The sequence below is a fragment of the Meleagris gallopavo genome, chromosome 5, assembly GCF_000146605.3.
Source record: "Meleagris gallopavo isolate NT-WF06-2002-E0010 breed Aviagen turkey brand Nicholas breeding stock chromosome 5, Turkey_5.1, whole genome shotgun sequence".
NCBI classification, from domain to species: domain Eukaryota; kingdom Metazoa; phylum Chordata; class Aves; order Galliformes; family Phasianidae; genus Meleagris; species Meleagris gallopavo.
The window spans coordinates 7,261,879-7,269,845 of NC_015015.2; positions in this window are offsets into that span (position 1 = coordinate 7,261,879).

The window sequence follows — 7,967 nt, forward strand, 5'->3', positions numbered from 1 at the left end:
CCTTACCAGGGCAGAGTAGAGGGGGAGGATCACCTCCCTTGACCTGCTGGACACGCTCTTCTTAATGCACCCCAGAATGCCATTGGCCTTTTTGGCCACGAGGGCACACTGCTGGCTCATGGCCAACCTGTCGTCCACCAGGACGCCCAGGTCCCTCTCTGCAGAGCTCCTCTCCAGCAGCTCATCCCCCAGCCTGTATTGGTGCATGCAATTATTCCTCCCTAGGTGCAAGACCCTACACTTGCTTTTGTTGAACCTCATCCGGTTTCTTACTGCCCAGCTCTCCAGCCTGTCCAGGTCTCACTGAATGGCAGCACAGCCTTCAGGCGTGTCAGCCAATCCTCCCAACTTCGTATCATCAGCAAACTTGCTGAGGGTGGCCACTATCCCCTGAGGGTGGCCACTATCCCCTATCAGATTAGATTTCATCCTTTCTCTCAGAAAGAAGGCTAATTAATACCCCAAGTAACCGTAGGTTTTTGTATCATTAAGATGTCCACTGTTACGACTTTGGATGATTCCCTGTACTCGTCTCGTTTCTATTTAATTATTCAGGTAGGTCTGAGAGCCACAGTGGTGCCCTGTTGTGGATGTGCAATCCTACTGCAGGCTGTTCTCATGGTGTCAATGTGGCAATGTCACTTAGGAGTGGCCCTTTTGTCTTTCTACAATTCCAAAGCAATTTTAAGGGAAAAGTTCTTCCCCGTCTAAAAAGAATTGTGGGAAATACTGAAAAAGACATAAAAGTATTATTGAAGGGCAAACACACAGGGAAGCGGTAAAATAGATTGTTGCAGTATTTACTTTCTCCTTGGTTCTTCTGGAGGATACCTCCTGCCATGCCTTTCAAAGGCAGCCCGAGAATTTAAATGCCAAAGTCTCAGATGTTAACATGCATCATTATTGTTGGAAGCATTATGCTTCAAGTTTCAGAATTGCCAGTCCCCTGTCTTAGTCGAATGTGAACAGGATGGCCAGATTCTGTGACGGTAGAATTGGCAGACGTTCCCTACGGCAGTGCTGTTACTCTGTTCTACACCGACTGAAAATCTGGCCCTGGAGAAGGAGTGTTTATGCTGTGCAAGAGAGGTTTGAAAAACCCCCTTTTAAAAAAAAAAAAAAAAGAGAGAATAAGTAAAGAAATGGTTGGGATATACTCTGTGCTGGTGAACCTGAGTCAGATATGACCTCCTCTTGACCTTTTGTGCATTTAAGTTGAGAAAGGCCACTCTGATACATTCCACTGCAGCTTAAAATGCCTATATTTCAGTTCCAAAGGTCAAGCTCTCTTCTCAGCATACTGTATGACCTAGCCTTTGTCTTTTGCTCATTGACATTGCCTAACTGCTTCTTATAACCCATTGACTGTTTACTGTTTTTCTGGCTAACGTAAGTGAAAGAGATAATTGAAATGATTTCGAGCTATGTGTCAGTTCTGATCCTGATTATGTCTCCTGTGCTCAGGGCAGCTTTAGTGGCTCCCAACTCATTAAGTATCCAGGAAATTTTAGATTACTGTGTTAACTATATCTTAATTAATGTATTTATCTGAAATTCTGTCAAGCCTTTTTGAAGTTTTCTTTTATCACTCTATATCTCTAATATCTCTAAATTAAGTCATTTTTTTCTTCAACCCTTCTTTTTTCTTTCACCTTTTGAGATTTGGTAGTGTTTTATTTTCAAAGGCCCCAGATAGAAGGGAATTATTCCCAGGAAATAATGCTTCATGTTTGCTCAAAAGCAAATAGTCACATCCTCAGTGGATGTAAGCATAGCCTTACTGGAGTGAAGGGGCAGGAGTCTTTATTTTCAAATCTGCTTAAAACTTTTCATCAGTGGAGCTATGTCAATTCACAGCATGGACAGTCTAGTTCAAAATAAAAAGGTGATCAGATTGTTTTTGTTGCCAGTGGGGTATACATCTGCCCACCTTCCTCCAGGCTTGAAACAGCTGTTCTGCTGGGTGGTCCAATGAAAGAGAATGAAAGCAGTCCTGTTGAACAGGCTGGTGGGCCTTGAGTGTAATTCTCTAGGTAGAATCACAGGGTAATCATTGCCTCTATAATCTCTCCAATTACTTTGTAGAATAATGATTTATAATAAAATCTGTGTTAGTAGACTCTCCATTTTTACCCTCTCCTTTTGAGGATGAAATCAAACATATAGGAAACTTTAAAACATAGAGCACTTTGGCAAAGCTGGGAGAATGCTCCCAAATAATAACGCAAGCAATCCCACATCACATAAGGATCTTATTACAGCCACATTGTCATTTCTTTTGATTAGCAGATCTCAGTGAATCATTGGTGGTGAGTAATTCACTAAGATCCATAACTTGACACCCTGTTCCTGGTAAGATGCGCCTTACTGCACAGTCCTTGATAAACCTGGACCAGGAGATGTTCTTGGCCCACCCCTTGGCCACGTAAGTTTTCTTCCAGTGATCAAATGAGAGGGAACCCAGTCCAACTGGAAAGATAAGGCACAGCTTCCTTCCAGTGTGAGGAGAACTGATAAGGAACAGGTCGATACATGATCCTCTTCAGTGGACAACAAAACTACAGTCTTAACAGTGGAATGGCCCCTCCTTTTCTGCTAAATTTCAAAATTTCTCTAATGGAAAGAGTATAGCACTGCAAAAAATATATATATATTAGTAGAAACCAAACTGAAACATAAGCTGTTACGTATATATATATATATATATATGTGTGTGTGTGTGTGTGTGTGTCCACTGAACAAAGACAGAGCAGTGTATTTTTCACTAATTTCATCCTTGGAAGGGGCACTTGGTTTCAGTGACAATTTCAACATGGTGGCACACAACCAGAATACCACTTTCAGTCTGCATTAGTGATAGCTGGCAAAGGAAAGAGCACCTTCAATCACGGGGGAGTGTCTAGCAGCAGTAAGAGCTGGTGATGCTACCACCTGCAGTTAATATGAATTACTCATAGGCTAGTGGTAAATCTCTTGTGGAAGCTCTTGCAACAGCTTGTGTAAACAGGTGAATTCTGAGCTGCAACTGCAGACCACTTGGATCCATGTCTTTAGTAGTCTTCTCCATTTCAGTTCTTTGTTCAACTATAAGAAAAAAAAAGACTCGTCTTACATTTGTAACTACTGAGTAGGATGGAAGGGACTATCTGTAATCACAATTCATCCCCAGAACTCAGAGAGTAAATGTCACCAAATCAATAGTGTGTCAGACTCTTGATGTCTCCATTGCTACTTTCACGGGAAGGATGCACCTGTTGGTTATGCATTGCCTGCCCAGCCTTTGGAACGACAGAAGTCCCTGATTACAGCAAACAGTCTGAGCTGACTTTCTGAGAACTTTCCATCTATCTTAAGTACTTCACAAATAGCTACAACTCTCCTTCTGTGGAGGACTGTGACTCAACCTGCTTCAGCTTTTCTGAAGCTGTTAGAAGTACTGATTGTCTCTTTTTCATAAGATGAATTTTACTTCAGCACCACTGAAAGTCTGGTGGAGAATGGGTTAATCATTTATCTTACCATTGTTGCTCTCAGTGGAGATATTTGGTATAGAAATCATGTTAAACCAAGCAGGGGTTTATTTCCCACCACCACCAGCACCAGATTGCTGTAAACTGTGAGAGTTTTGATGATTGAATTAATGGATGTCTCAGAGAAGGAGTAAGTGCTTCTTGATCCTTGGACAAAGCAAGCTACTTTTCTGAACTTTGACTTGGTCTTGTCCAAAAGAAGCTCTTACGTTTAGTAATTGTTTACTCGAGGGGAGTTGTCTTACTTCCATGATATCTTTCCCTTAAGAAAGCAAAGTACTCCTTGGGTTTGCTTGTTATTACTTTACAGCAATAGCCACAATGTGAGACTTGTTTCCCAACTGGAAAGTAAATTTATGAAAGGGATTGTGTGTTGTTAAGCTCATAAATCAGAGACTGGACTCAGAGCTTTAAGACCAATCTTGAATTTTGAAATCCAACCCCTACTCCTAAACCTTTGAGGAGGAGAAGCTCCTAAAGCAAGGACAGGCAGGTGGCTCTGGTCGTGCAATGTTAGAAAAGGAATAAAATACTTTATGAATGATCACTTTTTCTGTAGGCAGTATGGCAAAGGCAGGGCAAACAAAGTTTCATGTAAAGGTAAAAATGTATATAACAACATAGTTAAGTAAAAATTTGAGGATGTAGTCTCCTTCTTTCCTCTGAACAACCTGTAAAAGGAAATGTGACAATATCTGGGGGCTTAGCAATTTTTTTGCTTGTTCATTTTACTCCTATTCTATGTATTATTTTCCCTCTCCTTCTCTGAAGTTATTTGACAGGCAGTTTTCATTTTGCCGTTCAAAAATTGTGTCATGTGCACTGAGTCATGGGTTTGTGTTTTTAGAAAGGCTGTCAGTCACAGCCATTCCCATCCAGCAATGTATGGTTAGCTATGTTTTTTACCGTAAAGGATTAATTTAACCGAAGTTTGGACACTGAGTAAGGAGTCATCAGTGGATGAACCTATCAACTTAAAAACAGAGATGTTTTGTGGTAACCTCTAGACCTCGTCCATGACTATGTCAGTCATAGGGAGCTAGGGGATAAAGAAACTGGATAAAGGTACTGGAGACCCTCAGGCACTGCTGCACATGGAAATGTGCAAGTAGCCCTTGGTAAAATCAGTGCGGGCATCCCAGAAACCTGTTCCTGGGGTCCTGCCACACACAGTCTGCCCAGGGTTTCCTCTGCAGGCTCACACTTAAGTCTGCTTTGGGAGTCAGTAAGATGCCCAATTTGGAGCACTCCACAGGCTTCACCTGTATACCTACACAGCAAGGGCTGCTGAAAATCAGGTCAAAAGAGGGAGGTGTGCTGGTTTCCCTAGGGGAGTTGTGACTGCCATATCTGGCTGCGCTGCCTTTGTCTTCTCCTCCTATACCTGAATTTGACTGGTAATCGACCGACACACGCTGCAAAAGTGGTGTCAGCCTAAGCTGTGAATTGACCTGCTTTTGTCAGTTTGCCACGGTTTTATCACTACTTTAGCACAATGCATGCAAGTTAAAACCCAGCTCTTGCTGTCACCCAGAGAGAAGCCTGGTGGGCTGATGTCCTCAGCAGCAGTTTCCAAATGCAGAGTGGTTCTCTTTCTTTCTACCAGCTAGTCCAAACTCAGATTTTCCTTCTAACAAAAAGAGCAACCTAAAGGCACGACAGCCTGCAAGTGTGTGGCCACGGTGTTCAACACATCTCCAGTACTATCTGGACTTCATTTAATGGTGCTCAGTAAGAGTTCCTGAAAATAAGTTCAAAACTGTGTCCTCTCCTAAAGGTGACCATGATAGGCTCATCTCTTTGTATGCGTTGAGTTTATTACAAAAATAATAAAGCTGGAGTCTTTAAATCCAGACATTTCAAATGGAGAAGACAAAGAAAAAAAGAGAACTCCAGGGCCTGATATGAAAGACTCATCATAAAAAACGAATTTTGTTTTCTGCACAGCAGCAAATGTATCATACAGTTCACCTGAAAACTAGCTGGATGATTGTGTGTTTATACCTCCTATTTATACAGATTTCAAAATAAGCTTTTTGAACAAGTGGTGATATTTTATTTGGTTTCCTTAAGCTAAGAGTATTGCAATGTCATACTCTGTTTTCTTAATTGATTATAACTTTGCCATCGTCATATTGCAGAGCTTGTGATGAATGAATACTATATTGCCCAGCGCCTTCACAGCTTGGCCCAAAATTTGGCTTAGAGTACCTTTTTCATATCTTACTTTCTCACACAAATATCTTTGCTGTTGCTTCTGATAAATGAATAATTTGCAGCAGCTCAGGATGCTTGAAAATAGTCATGATCCAGCCAGCATGTCTGAGTGACCCTACAAATAGCAAACGTCTGAATGTGGCTCAGCATGCATAAGCAACCCTACAATAATAACTTAGTGTCTGCAGTCCAGCAGGTGGGAACAATCCTACAGCTAGGTTGTTAAATAAGTGTTGAGTGTGTGATGGAAGTAGCAAATTTGAGAGTCTTCAGTTTTCATAGTTTTACATGTGCAAATACTGGTTGTTTTTGTAAGGGTTTTTTTTCTTTTTTTTCTTTCTTTTTTTTTGTGTTGTTGAGTAAATACCATTCCCCGGATCTGCAGACCTGTGTTGTTTTTCATAAGCAGCATCCAATCTGTTGTGAAACTTGTTTTTCTGGAACCTATCCCTCCCTCTGCAGCTCTGCTCCCAGCTCTTATCTATGTCTCAGCCCTCGTGTTCCTCACCGCTCCTTCAGAGCCCAAATGGTGGAATCTGTTCACTCCACCTCTAAGTGTACTGAACAAGCCCTGAACATTGTCAGCTTTCCTCTCAGAAAGATGAAAGCCAAGCTTAGAGTGTGAGAGAACTGAAAAATGATGAAAATGTTATTGTTATTTCAGGATGTTATTTCCATATGTTCAGGAAGCAGGTTATGTAATTCAGTCTGCAAAAAGAACTAAACCTGCTCAAGTTGGTAAATTAAGGTGGAAACTCTGGGGGAAAAAAAAGAATTTAGGTTCAAAACCCAATGCAAAGTTTATCTGATGGCAGGACGGATATGGGCTGATGCGGGGCAGGAGTGGAGGAAGCTCTTGGAGCAGCAAGACAAGGGGCAAACACCCGGTGGTGGCAATGTGTTCCTATTGCATTGGCTTGTGTTCTCCTAGCCTGGCTCTCGGTTATCACCCATCATGATTCCTTTCCTCTTCACTACGCTGCCATCTGTCCTGTTGTTTGAATTTCTTTAGCAACCTTAAGCAGAGTCTTCGTTGTGCAGCAGCTCATTTCCCAAAGCGTTACGTTTGGCCACAGGGCTGATGTCACTGGGGTGAGCGTTCCTGAGATGCTATGCTGACCACCCTTCTTGGAGGACTTCCCCTGCCTCCTCACTGAGCCACAGTCTCTTGAGAAGGTGCATCAAGGGATGGCTGTGAATTGACACAAAATATACTTAGTAGCTCTACAAACCTTGTCTGAGTGAATGTGCTGGTCTGGGTGACAAAGGTGACTGAAGAGTCATTGCATGCAGTCTGGCCACTGCATTTGAGATTGTCCCCTGCTCATATCAAATCTTCAACTTAGTTGCTGAGAAAATACTCCACAAATCTCTAGGTTGCCCTCCCTCCACCCCCTGTTGCACCAAATTGACTATTTAAACCACCTTTCCTTGTGCTGCTGTTTGTCTGCCTGCCTGTCAGTCTGTTTCTCTAAAAATAAAAGGCAGGATCCATCCAGTCAGATGCAGTGAAACAAGAAAACGCTCAGATGTTTTAATACCCCAGAGCTATCTCTTGGCAGATAAAATGACTAAAATGAAATTTAAAGCACATCTGATTTACCTGTTGTTTGTGTGACTCAAATACCTATGTTTAATTTTGTCTATGGATTGAAAAAAGTTAATTTCAAGCCTTGTTTCTCTTGCTAGCAGCAACAACCTTTTAAACTGAGTATTACTGGTGAACCATATAGAGCTGGTTAAAAAAAATGCTTTTCAGTTCCACCATGCAGTTGTTCGGACGACAATTATGGCAGCTGAAGTTTAATCATAGTGTTTGATAGCTCATTTTCTCAATGTCAACACGAGGCACCGTTAAAAAAAATGAATTCTTTCATTTGATAAGCTGGCTCCAGAGCACTGGGCTCATTCAATAGGAAAGCTCTTTCACAGGGCTGCAGCATACACGGTTTTTTTTTTTCTTTTCCTTATTTTTTTTTTCTTTCTTCCTTTTTTTATTTTTTTATTTTTTCTTCTGAAAGCCACCCAAGAAGAGATTAATCATGAGGGGGAAACTCAGCTTCACCCTCTAGCTGCAGGTCGCAATTTTTATTTGTATGGAATTGGCTTTTGGAAAGCTGAAGGCTGCCTGAGGGCAGGGACCTGATATAAGAAGAACCTGAGAATGAAGCAGCAGGGATTGATTAGCCTACTTCATATCCCACACTCCATAAGCACACT